Below are 23,759 nucleotides of genomic sequence, written 5' to 3'. Positions count from 1 at the left end.
ACATAATGCATTGTAGATCTTCTTTCATTTCCATGCCTTTCTCATGTGTTTTGGATAACAGCACAGTATTACACATTAACCCTTTAACCGTGGGCTTGTTTTTTCTTGCGGCTCCCGGGGGCATATTTGTGCTCCGACAGACTCTCTAAAAATATTTGCCAAAGATCAGTTATTAGTCCTAGAATATTAAAATCACATATGCTTATGGCACATACCTTCAGCTTTCTCCTGGGATGTTTGTTGAGCCTTCGTCGAGTACCGTAGGACTTGTGGAGACCTCTGAAGTTGGGTAACGAAGTCTCCACTTAACACTTCCCGACAACCCGTAATGTGATTACCACAACCTGATATTATCACTAGAAACACTATTCTATGATTCTCAAATAGTTTTGGAATCCTTACTCAAATGAAAGCAATGAAAATTACGAGGGCGTATGACCTTCCCACTTGACATCGTTCGCCGCTGGTGTTCTGTCATTTATTATTCATAAAAACACTCACAGTTTATATTTCTGTTACTATATACCACTTATATATATCTACAGTCTTTATCCATAAGTTTCCTTCAGTAATAGTAGTTTATTGTCACTGTAGGGATTCAATTTCTCTTTCAGTAAAATACGTAGCATTCACTTTCTCGTCCTGTACTAGCATTGAGAGTGAATGTCACTTACACCTTCACTCTCATAACTCATAGTATTCATACATGTTAGAGTGAAACTTTCACTTTCATTACTCCTAGTATATTTACTCGTATTCTTATAATACTACTCATTTACGTTCTCTATTTTATTTACATTTCTATTTTATTTACACTGTGTTATGCACTGTCACTTGAAGTAACTTATAAAACTATGTTCCACTGTTCACTTACATTTACTTTCATTGCTTTCACTTGCTGTTTACACATTATTCACAATTCCACTTGCACTGTTTTACTCACCAGAAAGATCGTAGTCACTCTCTATCAATTGTCAGCCCTTTACCTCTTTTCACACGAGGTTTAGTAGGGGGTAGAGTCACAGGGCCCTTTGCATGGGGCTAAAAAGCGGCGGAAGTTAGCAGGAGCGAATCCAATGTACTTTCAACTTGAAAGACGACAGTAAACTGATACTGGTGGGCCGGGGTGGCCTATCTAGGGAGAATGCATTACTGCCAACGTCAGCCTCGTGAGAGCTGCTAATATATAGCTATGAAATGATTGGCAGGAAATGTAGACTGAGAAGGATTCTTGGGGTAAAATGGCAAGACAGAGTTACAAATGCAAGAGTAAGGGATATTACGAGAGTGGAACCAGTTAATGAATATGTGAGACTGTCTCGCTGGAAGTGGCTGGGGCACATATACAGAAAAGAAGGTAGTTTAAAACAGGATGTGCCAAACTGGACTGCTAGAGGAAGAAGAGGTAGAGGTAGGCCGAGGGAAACCTGGTTGAGGACAATGAAAAAGGACGCAGGAGAGGAGTGTTGGTGGGACCTGAAGGAGATGGCAAGAGACAAATATTGGTGGAGAGAGTTCATTGAGGCCCTATGCATCCCGTGGGGTGTCACAGGAAATGATTGATTGATTGAAATTTTGGTGTATTACTGAAGGACGATTATTTTCCACAGAGGCCTTAAGTTTTGGCTCTGAAGTATTACTGGATCATTTAACTGCACAGGATTGTAGTCAGCTAAACAAGCCCTTAACTGGGTTTACACACAGGTTGTGTGTGCCTAATTGATTCCATATCAGTCATGTGATAATCACATATTGCAAAACTTGAATACATAAACCTGGGACATACCCACTGGTTCTGCCCTTTTTGACTAGCTACTCCTATGCAACTTTACACCCCTCTTACCTAACTGCTGACATATTTTTGATAATTCTAGGCTTTTAGTAAATAGTATTACACAAGATTGCATAATGTTATATATAAGTCGGTTTTCAACCATCCTTGCATTCAGTAAGATAGTGTTCGAGGTTAGATAGCATGCAATGACAGCAAGGTGGTTGCAGGTGAGGCACTGCAGTGTGTTTGTTCGGCAAGTGGGTTCTTGGTGTAATGTCACAACCAGAACAGATGGCTGACAGACTCAAGGCATGGCTAATTGGTCAGTCATGTTTCCCATGCATCAAATGTTAAGTCCATGTGATGGACATGAAACTATGCATTTATGTTGAAGTTCAGATATTTTGTGGTTGGCACTGATAGGGTGAATTGCAAAACTTGGCCACAGTTATAATGACACCTGTCTGTAATGTCACATAGGTGAAATACAGGGGGGGGGGGGCAAGTAACATGCCTACCTGCTACTGGCAGGGTGCTGTGCTGTGTTACTGAAAACTATGCTGTAAGAATATATGAAAAACTATTGATAAAGACCTACTGTACCTGCTTCCAGTCATTTGGTCACATTCACCGTTTTTCTCTATTTCTTTTACCAAAAAGTAACACCTTGCCAGCACAAAAGTGTTAAACAATCTACGTTTTTTTTTTTTTTTTTTTTTTTTTTTTTTTTAATGCAAGGAAGAAGGAACCAAAGGCTGCGAGCCCGCAATTGTTGTTCCTTCCAAGAGAAAAACAAAGTACAAGAGAGAGCCAAATTCAAGATCCGATAATTTCGCGATGCATGGACACACTGCGTTTGAAAGACTGGAGATCACAGGAAGCAGGAAATACAGACAGAGGGAGACAGTTCCAGAGTTGACGTGTTGCATAAATGAAGGACTGGGAGTAACGGTTAACTCTTGCATTAGAGAGTTGGACAGAAAAGGGATGAGAGTTTACTGCTAGACGGATGCTACGCCCCTGTCGTAGAGGTGGAGGAATGCATGCAGACAGTTCAGAGGAGCAGTGACCATTGAAGTATCAATAGAAAAAAAGATAAAGATACAACAGTGCAACGAAGAGACAGAGGTTGAAGGGAGTCAGTAAGAGGAGGGGAGTTAATGAGACGAAAAGCCTTTGACTCCACTCGGTTGAGAAGAGCTGTATGTGGGGAGCCTTCCCACACATGAGAGTTGTACTCCATACAGGGGCAGATAAAACCCCTGTGTAGGGTCAACAATTGTGCTGGGGTAAAGAAGGAACGGAGTCGGCTTAGCACACCTAACGTCCTGAAAGCAGATTTTACAAGAGATTTAATATGATCTTTCCAAGATAAGTCCCGTGTAAATGAAACCGCAAGGATGTTCAAGGATGATGCAGGATTAAGCTGAATATTATTAAACATTAGTGGGTATACCTGTGGAAGATTTTGTCGGGTTGATAGGTGTAAAAACTAAGTCTCTGATGCATTAAAAACAACCAGATTATTTTTACCCCAGTCAGACATTAGGTGTTCCATAGCCTCATCCCTTGTTTATTGAAGTAACTGCTGAGATGAACGTTACGGGAACCGAATGGATAGGTGAAGGGTGGAGTCATCAGCATAAGAGAGGATAGGGCTAGATGTACAGCTTAGAAGGTCATTGATGAATAAAAGGAAGAGAGTTGGTGATAAGACAGAGCCAAGAGGAACACCACTGTTGATAGATCTAGGAGACGAACGATGGCCGTCTACAACAGCGGGTATAGAACGACCAGAGAGGAAGCTAGAGATGAAGGCACAGATAGAAGGATAGAAACCATTAGAGGGCAGTTTGGAAGTTAAAGACTTATGCCAGACTCAATCGAAAGTCTTAAGAGATGTCAAGCGCAATGGCAAAGCTTTCGCCAAAGTCCTGAAAAGAGGATGACCAGGAGTCTGAAAAGTAGGTGAGAAGATTGCCAGTGGAGCATCCCTGATGGAACCCATACTGATGATCAGAAAGAAGGTTGTGACAGGAAAGATGCTTTAAAATTTTTCTATTAAGAATTGACTCGAAAACTATTGAGATACAGGATGTTAAAGCAATTGGACGATAGTTAGAGGGTTGGGAATGGTCATCCTTCTTTGGGACTGGCTGAATGAGAGCAAACTTCCAGCAAGAAGGAAAGGTACAAGTTGATAGGCAAAGGTGAAAGAGTTTCCCTAGGCAGGGTGTAAGCACAGAAGCACAGTTCTTGAGAACAACACACATGAAATACACATAGTGTATACTAAAGCCATGCGCACACAAAACATGTGGGAGTGGTTGCACTGTATTGGAACAAACTGTGTGTCTGGTGGGATTCTCATTTTAACATGCCGTACTTTGAATTGCCACATCAGAGGACCTAATGTATATAGAACGCTGGCATTTTCATTGCTTGTGATGTACATGGGTTCTGTCTACCTAGCATGAATTATAAGGTTTCAAGTCCAGGCTGGGCCGCCACCTCTGGAGTGTTTGGAAGAATCATGCCTCGCTCCACTGTATGAAAACAACATCTGTCTATTGCCAGAGGCCTTAATCTCATAAGGGGTGGCCACAAACAGATCGCTTCCATGTCTCCCTGTCCCCACCCTTCCCCCTCTCTCGTACATGCCCACTCCATCCCTCCATCTCATCCTCAGCCTAACCCCCCCCCCCATCCACCTCACTCACAAACACTCTCCTCATTAGTGTCTTGCTCTTCATCTTTCCACATGGCCAAACCACCTCAGTGTATTTCTCCTAATGCTTTGTATCATATCCACACCATGACAGTCCTTCATGTCCTTATTTGTCAGTCTTTAGTCGTTCTCTCAACGTAACTTCACATGCTCCTTTCAAATAAATAATTTCCATTGCTCTCACTCTTGACTTCCTTCCAGCAAGGTCCAAGCTTCACTTCCATACATTTGAGTTGGTATCACAGTACTATCATGCAGCAACTTTTTTACTCCATTCTTGCTTCCCTATTTCTTATCACTGCTTTCAAAGAACCAGCAAACTTTTTTTCCTGTTGTACCCTTTCAAGCGCTTCATCCTCTAAATTTCCATCCTTACTCATTACACTACCCAAGTACTTAAATGCACTCACGTTTTCCATTTCCTCATCATCCAACCTCACTGTGCATTCAGTGCATCATTTCTGTTGAAGACCATAACTTTGCTCTTCCCTACATTCACCTTTAGATTACATTTCTTACTCTTTCAAACCCATTCAGTTCTTTGGATGGTTTGACATGTAACGTTCAGAATATTATTTGAATTTAACTTTTTGGTAAATCATTATATATTTTATATATTGATTTCACCCTCATCTTAAATGTTGAGACCAACTGCCTAGCCCCGGGCTCCTACGCTCCTCATGGGGCAATATAGGATTGGTTGATGGATGGATGGATGGATATATTGATTATTATTACAGTGAGAAGGCTTATGTTTCCTGTATCAGTGAGACTGGCTATTGATATATATATTTGCAGTGGTTTTCTATGCCGCAGGAGTGTGTAGTTAGCATGGGAACGAGCACTGGCTCACAGATGACTGCTACATATTTTCCAAAACAACAGACCAATTTTGAATATTTTCTGGTCAGATTAGGTCAAGATGTCAGCTGACATTTAGTATGCTATTGACATGCATGTTATACATAATTGTTTTATGCCAGTGCCATTACACTCCATTCCTCCCCCGCTGTGGTCAGCGTCCCTCGTAACTTAGTTTTAGCATTCACCTAGCTATACGTTAGTTATAGGCTTAACCCCTTAGCCATGATGATGTACGCTGCATGTCATTTCTAGGCAGTAGTGCATACAAAGATGTACGCAAAACGTCAAAAGCCAGTGCTCTACTATGGGAATAGCAGAGGGATGTCTAAAGCTTTGTAGCTCTTCCTCCTACCACTAGGATATGGTACAGGTGTGAAGATAAGTTCATGGCAAAGTGGTTAAGGGGTTCAGTTTGTGGCATACCGGTTAAAAGATGGTAGGTATACAGTGCTCTCACTAGTTTCACACCCAATTGGTACCACAACAGCATTGCAAAACTGGTGCGTATACTTTACATGTAATAAGAGGTAACTGGTTCCAGGGTTGCCCAGATCATTCCCCCATAGCTACCCATTAATGACACAATGCCTACCATAATTTACCTACAGTTGATCAGACATATGTTTCTGGGATGCGGAGTGAGGAAGTCAGTGGACACCAGAATCGAAGAGTGTGCTGAGATGGTTTGGTCATGTGGACAGAATGTATGACAATAGAGTGATGAAAAAGGTATCATTATTCATCATCATCATCTGGACCTCATTTCCCACCCTAGGGCAGGGTGAGGAGTAGCAGTGTCCAGACGGCCCAAATTTGCCCAGTCCAATGGGCCACACTTCCATTCACTCATCATTCAAGTCCCCGGAATCCTGGCTCAATTGGATACGCCAAAAGCATTCATCACGTTCTGTAGCTTCATATAAACGTATCCGAGTCAGTCCAGACGCTGTCATGTTAAAAAAGGGTGCCAAATCATGCACTTTTCACAATATTCATCCAGCCAGCTCAATCTCTTGTCAGTTCCCTAGCCTTACTGACTTCCAAACCTCTCTTCCTCACACAACTCATCCACCACATCTCTAAACTTTCTCCTTGGCCTAGCTCGCCTCCTCCCTCATTCAAATTTGCTCAGATATACCCTTTTCACCACTCTGTTGTTATCCATCTCTCCTCATGACTATACCATCTCAGTACACTCTCTTTGATTCTGGAGTCCACAGACTTCCTCGCTCCACATCTTTCATGAATCACATTATTTCGTATCCTATCCTCTCTGTACTCCACATACATTCCTCAACAGTCCCATCTCCACTGCTGTCACTCTTGACTTTCCATTTTCATGCTACATCACAGTCTCACAGCCATATGTTAAAGTTGGCACTAACACTCCTTCATGTAAGCCTCATGCAGCTGCAACACTCAAGCCTCTGTTTCTTATCAAGACCTTCATTGCACTAGCTACTTTCCTTCCTTGTGTCATTCTGCTTTCCACTTCTTTTGCACATTTTCCTCTTTTCTGTCACTACACCCAGGTATTTGAACTCTCACCAATTCCAGTCTGTCTCCATTCACTGTAACATCACAGTAGGAGTCACCTTCTCTTTCAATAACTATTACTTTTCTACATTTACACTCAAAGCACGACGCACACATACATCAGCAAAACTCTGCGCTAGTCTGCCTAGTTCTTGTCTGTTATTTGCAAGTAGTGTTGCATCATCAGCATACAACAAATATGAGATATTCCATCCATCACCATTCCCAATACCATCCCCCTTTCCATTACTCTTGTTTTTACTTCTCTCATCACCCCATCCAAATATATATTGAAGAACAATGGGGACATCACACAACCTTGTTGCACGCCGACACCAATTGTGAACCATTCACTTAGAATGCCCATTAACCCATGGATTGTGAGCCACAGCTCAGGCTGGGTAGCGTCGCATTGTGAGCCACAGCTCAGGCTGTGCATCACTATAAACAACATGACCCCTGCGCACTCTTATGCGTGGCACTACACAAAGACGGAGAGAGAGAAATTTTTTTCTTTTCACCAGATTATGCCCTGGATGTTTATCTTAAAGTTTATGATAACAAAAACAGATTTTGATTTTCCTTTTTTCACTACTCCTGTATGTAAACTTATGCATGGCCCTACGCAAAGTCCCCCCCCCCCCAGGTGATGGCCTGGATGTGTATCTTCAAGTTTATAATAAACAAAAACTTCCCCCCCCCCCCACGTGAACACTGGGTGGGATAAAAAAAGGTCATTGCGCAGTCCACAGGTTAAAGGTATGTCTAAGTGAATTTGAAGGAGGGAGGAAGCGAGGTAGGCCAAGAAGAAGGTGGCAGGATATAGTGGATGAGTGTGTGGGGAAGAGAGGTATGGAAGTTGGTGAGGTTAAGGGAGTGACAAGAGCCTGAGCTGGCTGGATTAATTTTGTGCAGAGAAGCGCATTACCATGGATTTGGTACCCATTTTAATGTGACAGCAGTCGGCTTGACTATCAGATAGGTATATATATGTGAAACTACAGAACATGGTGAAATGTCTTTTGGCCTATCTGATGGAGCCAGGATTTCGTGGGTTTGAATGATGAATGAATGGAAGCATGGCCCATTGAATTGGGCCGGCTTCGGCTCTCTGGATGTTGCTACTCCTCACTCTGCCCTAAGGTGGGAAAGGAGGTCCGGATAATGATGATGATGATCTTATATTACTGAACCATAATACTAAAGGCTTTAATTGACACACAGGCTGAATTGCTTGATGAGGCTCGAAGATGAATTCTGAGGCTGGGAGCGGTGGTTAATTACCACCTGCCCCCACACTGCTCCCCACTACAGTCGTTCTATTTTATCAGGGCAGTTTGGGTGGGGCTTTCTGGGACCTCACTCGGTTAGCTCTGTTGCCACATCATCGCCACACACGTGCTCTCTCTCTCTCTCTCTTTCTCTCTCATATTATATATTAACTACTACTAATTGTATTTTCTTAATTTTTTCAATTGTTTTCGACTTTTTTTTTCCACACCACCCCTGAGGTAAAAGTCTATAGGTGCTTTTTATATATATATATATATATATATATATACAGTATATATATATATATATATATATATAGCTTCCATGGCGGGAGACTGACCGAGTATGACCCACTCACGCAGGGCTGTCCTTCGTGTCACCACCTGACAACGTCTCAAAGGCAACGCTGACAAGTCTTATGAGATTTATACTATACTACAGCTTTTTTATTGAATTACTTCTATACAGAGTGTTTAAAATTCATTTATAAGTAGTTACTAGCTTAAAATAGGAGAGAGAGAGAGAGAGAGGTGAACACAAATAATTACACGTGTGTCGGCGGCGATGTGACAACAGAGCTAACAGTGTGAGGTCCCAGAGCGTCCCACCCAAACTATCTATCTATCTATCTATAGCCAGACACCATAAGCCCTTAAGGGGTGGCCATTTGACTTTGAGTTATTTCTTTTAAGGAGAGGGGCACTAACCCTCCACCAACCCACTTGTTCACACGTAGGGAGCATGTATGGTTTGGTTATATGGTTACCACCCAGCTTTGTAAATGGTTTCTTGGCTTACAGGAAACCATTTGGCTTGTCACTCAATGTAAAGCCACCTGTAAAGGAAAGAAAAGCAATAAGAAGTGAAAGGAAAGATGCGAGAAATAGGAAGAGAGGAGGGGAGGCACAGAAAAAGAATGACAAAGGCTAAGAAAGAAGTAGGCAGCACTACATCAAGTGAGTGGATGATGGTTGCCACCACCTACCACCCAAACTGCCTTCATAAAATAGAACGACTATACCACTGTTGATTCCCTCCACATGTCCAGTTGAGAAACAGGGAAATAAACTCACAGTAGCACTCGCTGCATCACAGTTCTTTTTAATTGAATGCACTGTTGATTCTGGGCAGTTAAAATTCTTCACAATATCACAATGTCTAGCACCACTGTCTGGCATGGCTATTGCACCATGCTCATCTGGAGAATACCCCCCCCCCCCCCCCCCCGACTCTGGGCATAGGCTTTACAGCCTGCTTTCAAGGCCCAGTAGTCCTATATACTGCACACCTCTACATGTCACCACTTTGGCACTAACACCCACCGTCCATATTGAATACATGCTAGGGCTGTCTCATACAGGACTGGTGTATTGGTATTAGCGGGGGCATTTTTACGACATGTCAGTGGGACATGTGGTAGATCAGTAAAGTCTGATTTTTATGAAATTCAAATCCTTAAACTGTTCCCTGCCCCAGCGGGATTTGAACCCGGGTCCGTTAGGACTACAAGCCACCTCTCTACCGATTGAGCCACCTTTACAGTACTCCCAGGTACCCTTGCCCTTCCTTGAACCCTCAGCACTGCAGCCACTCATTATGTAATTGTGAAAAGTGAAACACGTTACACAACACGCGAACTAGAGACTCAAGAATGTCGTGTGAGCTTGAGATCACATGAGTACAAAGTGTCGTGGGATATGACGTCCCAAGCATGGCAGCGGTGGCCTTGACCAAGTGACTGAGGCGATGCATATACATGTGATCACTTGCTGCTGGGGCTTGCGAAACTTCAATAATATCGCGAGACTCTTTGAAGGGGAACATTCCTTTGCTTTGCGAAACTGCAATTTGCAAAAGTATGATTTGTGAAACTAGTGAGTGCACTGTATGGCTTAAAGGTTGGTAGATATGCAGTCACTAAAAACTGTCTGGGACGAAAAAATTAGATTTTTACAAATCATGCAGTATTCATTTTGACTGATGAAAGATGTTGGCCTGGCAGTTGGTATGTATACCTCAAACAGTAGTGCAGCAAACACTCCAGATAAAGAAATTAATTGAGGGGGGCATCGAGTCATTAAACATGAAAGTTAATAATGTTGACTAGCCATCTAAATTGGCAAACCCAGGTTTGTTATGTACTTATTAAAGTACCACTTCCTAAGTGGGCAGGAGTTAGTTTCATTATGGTACAGTAGCGTGGTGAGATAGTATTCTGACTCCTATGATAGATTTACCTCCCTTATGGGAAAATGACCCCCGCCCCTAAATTCTTTAGTTTATTGTTTGAATTCTATATTTGTTGTCTTTAATTTTTATAATCATCTTAACCTAACTTAAAGGGAGTATGCCTGTTTAATTTAAAACTAAAAATTACATGTTTTGTGTGTGATTAGTCATTTTTTTACACCTTTCAAATGGTGTAATCAGTTAAAAGCAATTTTAAAGCTGCTTATCATCAAAGACATGTAATATACTTCTAATTACATTTTATTAACAAATTTCATAGGTACAAATGGGAGTCAAAATACTATCTATCTATAGCCTGACGCCCTAATCCCGCAAAGGGTGGCCACAGACAAAACACCTCCAAGTCGCTGTGTCACCCACCATTTGACTACCCTCCCCCCAACTCACCCCCTTCTCCCTCATATACCTCTCAACTCCATCCTTCCACCTCATCCTCGGTCTACCCCTCCCTCTCCCTCCCCCCGCCTCACCTACATACACCCTCTTAGTCAGTCTTTCATTCTCCATTCTCTCCACTTGTCCAACCCACCTCAGTGTATTTCTCCTAATCTTCTCAACCACATCCACCCCACAACATTCCTTCACTTCTTCATTTGTCAACCTGTCCCTCCATGTCACTCCACATGCTCCTCTCAGGTAACTCATTTCCACTGCTTTCATTCTTGACTTGTTCCCCTCTTGCAAGGTCCATGTCTCGCTTCCATACGTCAGGGTAGGGATCGCAGTACTACCATGCGGTGACTTCTTAACATCCATACTCACCTCCCTATTTCTCATCACTGCTTTCAGTCAAAATACCACAATGGCAAATTGACCCCTGCGTCTAAGTACCGTATATGGTAGTATAATGACCCTGGGGTCTCTTTGCCATGGAGTCAAAATGCTATACCACACTGGTAGATAATTATATGCATACTTTTTAATTCATTGATACTAGATCAGTAATAAACTACAGTGCAATTAGATGATAAAGTACAGTACATGGCTTACAAAGTCTGATCTAGAAGTATCTGACCTTTAGTTGGTGGAAAAAACAAGCTTACTGAGTTCAGACTTTAATTTCAATCAAAGTATGCCCCTTGGGACTCTTGTTTTTAGCAGCATTGTTGTCTGCTGGGTTGTCTGCCTTGCTGGAATATTTGGTAAATAAAAAGCAGTAATCTGCTTGCACTAGCAGGCTGTAGTATCATGTTGACGATCCATCCTGTTTAGCGGGTAGTGCTCATGGGTTTTCCCGTGTAAATATCATCTCGCATAGAGAATTAAATGTAGATAATAATTTAGATGTTTATTTTCTGATTTGATAGCACTTGTGATTTCAGCATTACCATTATCTGTGGGTTTTATTTTATGGGACATTTTTCCTTCAGTATTGATAATTTAGGGTGGAAAATATTACGAGTTTCTCCGAATTTTAACTCTGAAATTGTTGAGTGATAGGACGTGTGTTTCACATTCTATAATGCGGCTAAGCCTCAACTTTAGTATATTATGGTTTCCTTTTCCGTAATGCGAGATATACACGGTAAAAACTCTTACATATTACTTTTTGGAGCTGCTTACCTAAATACTGCTTTTTCCAGTGTGCATTATTCAAAATATAACTAAATCTTGGCAGTTGCCAGATACCACTTTCCGAGTGCAAGGTACTGGGAATCGAGTCATCACTTCTTTGGGTGTTTGTACACTCTGTCAGTATGTCGCTATCAGATGCCCCCTTGGCTGCAATGCCATAGGTAATTGAGAATTTATTGCACATCCTTTTCTTATTCTAAAGGCATTGTTTATTGGTTGGGCTACACTGGTTTTACAGTATAACAGAGTTGCCTTGGGTCCCAGGCCGTTTCCCCCAAGTTTCACTGTCAGACCACAGATGCATGTTTGCCTCACCTAGAGTAAACAAAACATTGTGTTTTTGTAGGATTTTGTTTATTTAAAAAAAAAAAAAAATGGTCATAATTTAACACAACAAAAATTTCTGGATATGAGATGGTCCTTTTAATGTATCCGACTTGGCATAGGCTTCACAGCCCGTTTCCAAAGGCCCATTGGTTCTCCTATGTACCGTACACCTCCTCATGTCACCATTTTACGCCTGATCAACTGGCCAAGTGCATGTGTGCACACATGCATGTGCAGTCTGCCTCTTCTTACAACTAAGCTTTTTGTTTTTTATTTTATGTCACCATCCACTCACTCAATGTAGTGCTACTCTCGGGTGTCTGCCGTGTCCTCTCCTCCATCCTTCTTTCCTTCCATCTTCTGTCTTTCTTTCCTTCGTTCTTTCCTCGTCTTTCTGCCTGCGGGTGACTTTACACTCCCTCTTCTGTCTTTCATTCCTTCATTCTTTCCTCTTCCTTCTGCCCATGGGTGACTCTACACTGAGTGACAAGCCAAATGGTTTCCTGTACACCAGGAAACCATTTACTACGCCGGGTGGTAACCAGATAACCAAATATTGGTGCCTGGTGGTTTAGTGGGTAATTATTGCACTCCAGTCGGATTGAGCCAGTGAAGGATTATATCCAAGGGGTGGTTGGGGTTTATTGCTCACGTAATGCCACTCGGAGATGAGTGAGGCTGGTCACTGTTATCTTAAATGTTGGAACCAACTGCCTAGCCCCGGGCTCCTACGCTCCTCATGGGGCAACGTAGGATTTGATGATGGATGGCTATAGAAATAGGTTTTCTACCAACCTCTGGGTAGGTGTCACCTGAATATGTTGAACCCAGCTTAATGTGTACAAGTCTGCCAAGTCTGCAGATGCTACTCATCCAGCTGATGGCAGTGCAAAGCATTAATTGAGTAATCGTGCAACGTAAGGTGTTTTCACGCCAAATCATAAAACTCCAGAAACGGGTTCAAAGATCATTACGGTAGACCCTATTTATCCGCGGATTTAAGTTTCTGCTGATGAAACATTTTAATACTGTACTATACACTGTAACTTAATTTGAAATTGGCACGCAACGCGCACTTCTTTTATTGCTATAGTTAGGATACCCGCACCCATAGGCATTCCTGCCACTCCAACAGTCTTATTGTAAACGAGCTCAGTTCGTTACTTACGTTGTCGTCACCCTTCTCGTGTTTACAGCTCTACCATACTTCGTTGTGTAAGTGAAAAATGTCTCCCAAGAAACAAGTAAAGAATAAAAGCAATCCTTTTAAGCCAAAGAGAGAACGTAAGGTGTTATCTGGCGTCCTGTCAGAAGGGTCAGACTAGATTCACAGCTAACCTACAGTTCCGCCACACATCTCGTCGCCTCACCACACTGACACTGTAGGAACTGCACTGCAATCATCATCTTTACAGCAATCATCATCATCATACAGCAATCGTCATTATTGTACCGAGGTTATGAGGAATCCCGGCTGGGGCAGGGAACAGTTTAAGGATTTGATTTTCATAAAAGCAGACTTTCCTGATCTACCAGATAACCCGCCGACATGTCATAAAAGTACCCCCGCTAATACCAATACACCAGTCCTGTATGAGACAGCCCTAGCATGTATTCAATATGGACGGTGGGTGTTAGCGCCAAAGTGGTGACATGTAGAGAGGTGTATGGTATGTAGGAGGACTACTGGGCCGTGAGAGCAGGCTGTGAAGCCTATGCCCAGAAGTCGGACACATAAAATATACATATATCTATATATATATATATATATATATATATATATATCTATATATATATATATATATCTATCTATCTATCTATATATATATATATATATATATATATATATATATATATATATATATATATATATACACTGAATTCCTCACCATATAATGCACACTCCCCTATATCACCCTGCATGTTATACCACGAAGGTCATGGTTTGGGGTACACCTACAAGTTTTGGTGACTTTCCAAGGCCATCAACAATTGGAAGAAAATAACTGGCCTTACTGATTATTAAGATTTCAATAATGGACACTTGGAAAAGTGTGCATTATCATAAATAAACAACCAAGCATTTTGTTGTGTAGAAATGCATGTGGAGCACTGAGGGATTGTAACATGACAATCGCATCCGTAGATATAAGCAAAAAGATTAGCTGATTGGCCATTAATGAATGCAAGGGAGCAGTGAAAGATTTATATGTGTGTATTTCCACTTCAAATAAGTTAGTGCATAATTATTTTCCCTCACAAATTGGTAGAATTAGTAAATTGAGTGAAAAAAATTTCCTAAACATACCTTCTCTAATCATGGGTGCACATTGTACAGAGGAAATAAGGTTGCTGCTTTCCCTTCATCACAGTTTTCCATCAGAAAATTTTAAACAAAACCAGTTATTTTATTCCAGTTCTTAGTGTTACAATAGATCATTGTGTACATTACTGTATACCATTTTGTAGATTTACCATGATGCAGTCAATGTGAGGGTTTTTAAAAAATATCAATGGTACTGCATAAAGTGATGTCAACTTTAGTGTATGTCAGGAATCAGTCAATTTCTCTCTCTCTCTCTCTCTCGATTTTTGTTGTCTCCAGAGAGCATCTTAACCCCTCTGTGTCCGAAGGCCCAGAATTTCTCTCTCTCTCTCTCTCTCTCGATTTTTGTTGTCTCCAGAGAGCATCTTAACCCCTCTGTGTCCGAAGGCCCAGAATTTTCCGTGCACGCCAGGCCGATGCTGGGGCCATTTTTTGAAGTTTCGAAAATTGATTTTTTTTTCTTGCCATATTGAAAAAGTGCAGATGTACCTAACAGTGCGAATCCCAGCTTCCGAGACGCATTTTATTGCTTGCAATGGAGCGCAGAAGTTGCAGAAATATCGGCACCCGATATCGTCGCCAAGGGCCCCTGCCGCAACGCAACTGGGGGCCGCCCCCCCCCCCCAAAAAAAAAAAAAAAAAAAAAAAACGAATGGTGCTGAAATGTTGTGCATATGTGAGATATGATGATATCTGAATGATTTCAGTACATAATCTATTAGGAATGGCTGGAAAAAAATTATGAATACTTTTTCACCTTTTTGATATAAAATATGTTTATGGTAGTTTTGAGTTATTTTTTACATTATCGTTGTGCCCATGCTTGGAAAAGGGAGCGAAAGTTGAATTTTCGGTCCTAAATGAGAAAACTGCACGTCCTCCAAGGTTAAACACTGCCACAGGAGAATAAAGTGGAGGGTCAGATCCGATTAGCAGTGTGGAGGTTGTCACAACTTCGAGCTCCCACACCACAAGCATGGCTAAAAATAGAATTGTAATGCAGTTTCAGAAGTCTAAGTATTACGAATACAGATACAAAGCAGAAATAACTAAGTTTACAGACGGGGGAAAACGTATTTTTTCCGTAATAACATGTTCATCTTTATCATTTTGCATTCATCTTTATCATTTTATCTTGTTATTTTCGCAATATATATTGCTGTCTTGTAAACAGGGTGGTTGTATGTGTTTTTCTAGAGAGGAAAAAGATTGTATTTTCTGTCTGGGTCGAGGTAATGGGTGTAACTATCTGTTTTTTGGCATGGCCATGAGTGAAAAAATTGTACATCCACTCGTTATGTCAGCAGGTGGTGAACTGACAGATGATATGTGAGAGGGTGAAGTCAAGGTCAGTCTCATGTCCCAGATTTTCGTTCACTTCCCAAAGGTTTTCACAGTTTTCTACAAGTTGCACTGCATCAAATGATCCAAACCATTACAACAAACCTGAGCAAGTAGGTAAAGATAACAAGACAAAAATGTTTTTTTCACTTATTATCATATCTTTTTTGTATGTGCCTGTATTACTTCATAATCGTAAGCAGGTGGTTGTGTGTGTTTCGCAAGAGAGGACAAAGATGATATGTTCTGCCTGGGTCGAGATAATGGGTGTAGTTGTGCTTGTTTGGGCATGGCTAGGAGCGAAAAAATCGAAAATCCCCTCTTTACAGCAGTAGGCTTTGAACTGCTTGATGAGGTGTATGGGAGTGAAGTGTAGGTCAGTGTGAAGACGTTCAGAAAGTTCGTTCATGTCCCCCAGATTTTTTCAGTTTTTTATAGGCCGCGCTTAAACGACTCCTGCAGCAATTGATCAGCTAAACGTCATTCGACGCCGGCGGCCACGGAGGGGTTAATTGAAAGTAGGCATGGGCTATGTTGATTTTGGCCCGACTATTGTGTGTTGCAGTCCTTTGATGCAGGTAGCACTTAGAGAGTTTGTATGACCAAATGAGGCGGTAAGGGTGGGAAGAATGGGAGCTGGAGAATGGCAGTTCTATTTCAACCAAAGAAGGAACAAGGCCTTTGCCTTGCTGTGATAATTGCCATGATGTGAGGTCGAAAATGAATGGTTGAGATGATTTGGTGTTGGATGAACAAATATTGAAAACTATGATCCAGTTAAGAAAATCACAAACTAAAATGAGAGGTGGCACTGTTTGTATGTGTGTGTGTAACCAAGTTTTATGTATCTGCCCATTTGTATATGCAGTAGACTCTCTTGAATGTAGCAGAATCCATGGAGAGATCAAGAAAAATTTCACACCAACCACAATACAAAGTATTTCATATAATTTATAAAGGCACCAACATAATTGCATGTGTCAACCTTCGTTTTCCAATGGCAGCTCTGCATGCTTCTCGATCTCTGGCAGCCTTCCTGTTCAGTCCCTTATCCCTGAGGTCACACCGTGATCTCGGTGTGACCTCATCCCAGGTCTTTTTCGGTGTGCCTCTCACGACCCCACCCCTGACATTCACACTTCTTACCTTCTGCATCCAGTTGTCATCCTCCATCCTCTTAACCCTGCTTGTGTTACCTGAAAATTTTACCCTACCCCAGGTAACCTTGGGTCTGGCTGACCCCAATACTTAAAAAATTCACCAAACATACCTACAGTATCTTTATTGAAACAAACACTTGTACACAAGTTCTGTAGCCCTTTCTCTTCCATTTGGTGCCAAATGTATGAAGTTATAAGTGAAGAAATATTGTAAGGAAAATTGAAAAGAAAAGCATTGAAAGTTTTTATACCCACTAAAAGTAATGGCTGCCTTACCAAAACTGAAATGTCCCACCAATTTTCTGTCATTGCCTGCTGTAGACCAGTGGCCAAAGTACATGTAAAGAGAGAGACAGAGAGAGCATATGTCATCATAAGTAACTAGGCAGTATAGATTATGAGGGGGGGGTGTCAAAGCCCCTTAGGGGGGAGGGGGGTCAAAGCCCCTTAAGTGCAAAAGTAGAGCAAAATACTGAAATAACCCCATCACCTCCCTTGTGGTGTTGATGTGGATGTGATAGGAAGCGTTATGAGGAACATACTGAGGTGGTTTGGCCATGTGGAGAGGATGGAGGGTGAAAGACTGACGAAAAGAGTGTATGTGAGTGAGGTGGAGGGGGAAAGAGGGAGGGGGAGGCCGAGGATGAGATGGAGGGATGGGATGGAGAGGTGTATGAGAGAGGGGGGTGTGAGTTGGGAGCAGGGGAGTGAAATGGCGGGGGACAGGGCGACTTGGAGGCGATTTGTTTGTGGCCACCCCAAACGGGACTGAGGCGTCTGGCAATAGATAGATAGATAGATAGATAGACCTCCCTAAACTACTTTACTAGTCAGGAAGGTAGAGTGAAAACATCCCAAGACCCTATAGCAATATATGAAAAACACTAAGTAAAGTAACTTAGGGTCTGACTAACCCCAGGTTCATGCCCAGACCATCTCAATCTACCCCGCCTCACCACAACACCGATGCACTCCACGTCCGTCTTTCCTCTCATCTCATCAGTCGTCATCTGAGCCTCCCATGCCTCATATTCAAGGACACAATACACCTCCATCAAATCATTGTCATTTCATTTTAGCCTGCAGTTAATACCCCTCTTCCTTTACTGCCCAGGTTGTGACACAAATACCCTCTTCCTGTACTGGCCAGGTATTGCAACCATTAAGCATTACATTCCTTACACATTCTGCATACAAAGATTACATTAACACATACCTCAAACAAAGATTCCATAGCATGGAGGGAGAGTCATCTTGAGAGGCAGCAGCTCCCTGAACCACAGAGGTAGCACCAGCCCCACTTCCAGCACATAACATCCCCCAAATAACAGAACTCCCACACAGTTTAGAGACTCTCTGGCAGGTTCAGTCCTTTCGCACTAGAAAATGTGTTTAACACTGTGCACAAGAAATTAGTATTATTTCGCAGTCTTCCACTGTTACCACTACATACATCTTTCATGCACCCACTTATCACAAACTGCACAAGATGGAAGTTGCTGTCCACACCCTTGTGGTAGACTGCACATGACCACACCATGTGTTTTGACAGTACTGCAGCCAACCCTAGATATCATCACTTTTGATTTATCCGCATGTGCTTTCAAACGCTTTTGCCCCATACTGTTCCTCCACTTTCAAAATCAGTCCTCCACCTCCCTTTCATTTTTTGCAGTCAACACCAGGTCATCAACCTGCATCATGACAAACAGTAAGGGGCTCAAGGCTGACCCCTGATGTGTGCCAATATTCACAGAAAATTCATCACTCAAGTCTCCATTCACTCTAATCTGGGCTTAAGCACCCCCCATGCATAGACATAACCACTCTATCCAACTACTCCATGATCCCAAGCTTATTGCCCACTTCACTTCCCTAGGGACTCAAAATCAGCAAAAACAGCTTCAAGCACCATGACAAACAGTAAGGGGCTCAAGGCTGACCTCTGATGTGTGCCAATATTCACGGAAAATTCATCACTCAAGTCTCCATTCACTCTTATCTGGGCTTAAGCACCCCCCATGCATAGACATAACCACTCTATCCAACCACTCCATGATCCCAAGCTTATTGCCCACTTCACTTCCCTAGGGACTCAAAATCAGCAAAAACAAAGGACATATCCAAAGTACAGTCAAGTCGCCTATGGAGCGAACTTCTATGCCTCGGTTTTCTATGACATGGTAAAGTCTCTCTCTCTCTCTCTCTCTCTCACCCCCCCCCCCCCCAAAAAAAAAAAAAAAAAAAAAAAAAAAAAAAAATGAACGTCGCGCATAAAATACTTATGGCACGGCAAGGTTTGACTTCCCTCAGAACCCCCAACCCTACCCCTTCCACTTTAGCACTATCGTCTTTGGAGTTAGGTACGTTCAGTATTTTATGCCCTTAAAGCCCTTTATTATTTAATGTTTAGTGTTTAATTTATGTGTAATACATGTATTGACTGAATGCTTGATTGTGTGCCTGTGTAAAGTGGGGGGGGGGGAATAGGGAAAAGTGGGGTGAAAAGGGGGACTTTTGGTGAATGTCCAGAACCAAATTCCATTCTCTCTCTCTCTCTCTGTCACACACACACACACACACACACACACTTGGATACCAGGTATATAGTTCCCCCCCCCATTCTTCTTAAAAAAAACAAACAAACAAAAAGTTAACAGGTTTGCAATTACCACCCAGTGTAGTAAGTGGTTTCACGGGTTGTAGGGAACCATTTGGCTTGTCACTCAGTATAGAGCCACGTGAGGATAGCACTGTGAATACGAGGACGATAGGCGCCGCCACCTACCTGCCTCCTCCCCTGTTTTATTTTATTAGTTTATTTATATATTTATTTATTTTTTTTTTTTAAGGGGGAGGGGGTGGCTAATGTTTCCATATTTGAGGAGTTAATGTTTAAGACATTTACCACCAAGCAGATGTTATTATTCCTCCTGCCCGGTAAAGAATTAACATTTTCATAGTGGTACCCTGGTGTCAGAGTATCGTATGTATGTGCAGTAAGAGCTCCAACCTTTCTCACACTGCCCCATCACACTCCTCTGCATCCCCTCTAAAGTCACTGAACGACTGGTACTACAACTAGTCACACCTGATATTCCCGTAGCCCAATCACAACATGGCTTTAGGCCACTACACTCCACAAACACCCTTCTTACAGACCTTGCAGAGAGTTTTTGATGGCATGAACTCAGCTAGGCCACCACACAGAACACTCCTAATCACACTAGACATCAGCAGAGCTTTTAATGCCATCCTCCGCCACAACCTCACAAACAAATACTCAACACAAACATGCACAGTAACACAAAAAGATGGCTGGCAGACAACTTAGCAGGCAGATTTGCACACGTAACATTTGTTGGTCAGTCTTCTAACATCAGAAACTTCACAAATGGCATCCCCCAAGGATCTGTTTTGTCCCCTACACTTTAAGCTAAACATGCACGACATACCCACACACCACAGATACACATAGCATCCTATGCAGATGATATAACACTTACATGTATGCACCTAAATGCAAACACAGCTGCACACATCATCCAACCTTACCTCACACTACACGAATGGTTCACCACAAACTGGCTCAAAATAGCCCCAGCCAAATCTACAGTGACCTGTCTCACAAAATGGACAGCAGAACAGTCACATCCCACACCTCACCATAAACAACACTCCCCTACCCCACACACACACACACATAAAATCCTTGGTATAACATACATCAGTGTCATTTAAACAACACATCACAAACATTAAAAATAAAATAACACGAAGACTCAATGCCTTGAGGTCACTTGCCCATACAGCTTTCGGACACAACAAAGAAACCACCACCACAGTATACAAACAATACATACTTTCAGTTATGAATTATGCAAGCCCTGCCTGGGCTCCTAACCTCACCAAAACACACTACAACACTACAGACCATACAGAACAAGGCCCTAAAAATAATCATTGGCTGCACAGCTACTATACCCACAGACCACCTACATCAAGAAACCAAAGTCCTTAAAAGTCGAGGATCACCTAGACATGAGAGGCACCCAGTTTCTTTGCTGCAGCCCCCACAAACCCACAACATCCACTACAGTACATGGCAGCACATCCACCCACACCAAGGAACATCAGAACAACACCCAGCACACGATACCATACACAAATACAGTATTGTCATCTCTCCCCACTCGCCCACCTCGGACCAGCTTCCAGAAGCATATCCACACTCAGATCACTCGCCACTCCATTCAGTCAATTAAAGATAACACACAGCAGCATGCAAAGCCTCCTGACATCCACCCTTCTGAATCCTATCTTCCTCGTGAGGACAGGGTCCACTTGGCCAGGCTGAGATGTGGGCACCATCCAGCCCTCTTAAGCTGCTAGAAGAGGCTGGATGACTCCGTCGCTGATGCCTGTCCAGGATGCAACATAGCACCCCATACTATTAAGCATATTATGGAAGACTGCATTGCACACAATCACCTATGCCAACAACACAACATACACTCTTTGAGAGCTCTGTGGGAAAGCCCGGTCTTGGCCATGGCCTTCCTAAGGGACTCGGGGCTGTTTGGTCGGACTGCCTAGGGAACAACTACTACTACTACTACCACCACCTTTCTAGAGGAAAATATGGCAAGACCTTTGTCTCTCCAGCTTGCAAGGAAATTTGATTAGGTCAAAGCTGGCTTTCAAGTGGCTTAATGTCCTTTTTATCTGGCAAAATCAGGCCTGCTGGATGTTTCCAGTAAAGCACTGGGAAAACCTACACTTCATCTAGTTGCCCCGGACGTGAGTTGAGATTATAGCAAACCTGTATGTCTCAGTGGAGTAAGAAAAGTCCCAGTTTCATCTGACTATATGAGCTTCTAGTCTGCACACATCTAGTTTCCATAACCCCCATGCAACTGCAAATCAGTCTTCTACAACTAGTTGCCCTTTGCTATGTATAAGGGATTGTTTCTTTGCTGACAGTGGATGCACTCCAGTCAGCCAGTCACTTGAGTATTTAATTTGAAGCATCTCCTTCCTAGGGCATTTCATTGAATAATGGGATTGTTTCTTAGTACATACAATTTGTTTCTACGGATTTTGATTGATTTGGTTATAAACCATAGGAATTAGGATGTTGTTGTTGAATAAACATTTGCTGTCAAGAAATTGTAGTTTCCAAATAGATCTTGATGGGGTTTCTGCTTGAGGTCAGTTGATGCAGCACAGGCTCTAGTGTTTTGTTGACGCAGCACAGGCTCTAGTGTTTTAGATGACCTTCCTTTCTGTTTGGAAACATCATGTGTATGAATATTTGAAGGGAGCTTTTTAAAACATCAGTAAGGGTTCATGGCCCTCTTACTTAGTGTGCTGATCTCATTATGTTTACTTCATTGTTGTGTTCATCTACTTTTACCTCTTGATGTTCAAGTAGCAGTTAAATGCTAAGTTTGTTACTGTAAGATCATACTAAAGTAATGAACATGACACCATAGTATATAATATATTTGATGTGAATAGAATGTGTGTGTGTATATAAAACCTGATGTTTACATGAAGTAATTTTATCCAGTTACATGATGTATAGCATATAATTATATACACACATACACAGAATTGCATGCAATTATAGTATTTGAAATATTCCTCAGCTGTTGCCATGTAGTGTGATTGATGAACTTCCTTTCAATGTAAACTTGATGAACTGTCTTTCAATGTAAACTGAGGAATATTTCAGTGGCAGATGTGTATCCTCTCCAGCTGTCACAGATTATACATTTATCTTGGTGAAATACTGGAAACTTTATATTGTGTAATCTCTGATATTGTTGTTTGGAAACTAGTGGGGTGGGGGTTGGGGGTAGAGAAAGTTCCCTAGTGGGTAAAGGAAAGTTGTAAAGGAAAATTGATAGCAGTCTCATGGTTTTTGCCTGTGAAGATTAAATGGGCTGAAAGCAATTTGTCACAAGTACAGACCGTAAAATTTTTTGAACATTCATGTGCATTATGTTTTTTTTTTTTTTTCTCTACTGGATGTATATGAATGTATTATGTTGTTCAAAATAGTTGTATCTGGAAAGGGACCCTTTTTGCAATTTGTCAGTAATCTTGTTTGACAAGAAAGATAAAAAATTCATTAGAAAAATAAATAAATAATAACAAACTTGATTAGATGATGTGGTTAAAAACATGCACAGACCATGAGATGAATGAGAGAAAAGATGTGGAATTAGTTTATTTTTATTCACTCAAATATATTGTCGTGCATATTGGATAGCTTGGTGCTTGCTGATGGTATTGTGCTTATAAAAAAAAAAAAAAATTGTATTTTGTTGGAAATTGACCATTTATAATAACACTTGGAGTTGTGTGGGCATCATGTCAAGAAATGCAATGCTTTGAAAACCTTAAAAACATAATGGGAATAACATTTTTTAAAGATACATACTTGTATGCATCCCACAGCACATGCAGTTACTGAGGATATACTAGTGTGTGGAGAAATGTTTACATTCAGGTTGATGTTTTTTATTTCCAAAGGCTAACAAATAGTACCAGCATTGGTTAACTGAATTGATGTAAGCAGTGTTGGTTAGGGATAATGAA

General features: G+C 41.7%; 1 protein-coding gene across 13 annotated transcripts in view; it reads left to right on the top strand.

The window, feature by feature from the left end:
• LOC145400266 (uncharacterized) overlaps positions 1-23,759 on the top strand; it is a 133,392-nt gene that overhangs the window by 44,750 nt on the left and 64,883 nt on the right. The gene's annotated exons all lie outside the window — the stretch shown is intronic.

The sequence above is a fragment of the Coenobita brevimanus genome, chromosome 51 (assembly GCF_032717465.1).
Source record: "Coenobita brevimanus isolate Jiangsu-jjx chromosome 51, ASM3271746v2, whole genome shotgun sequence".
Lineage (NCBI taxonomy): Eukaryota > Metazoa > Arthropoda > Malacostraca > Decapoda > Coenobitidae > Coenobita > Coenobita brevimanus.
The sequence above is the reverse complement of the archived record's forward strand: the minus strand, read 5'-3'. Positions and strand labels throughout refer to the sequence as shown.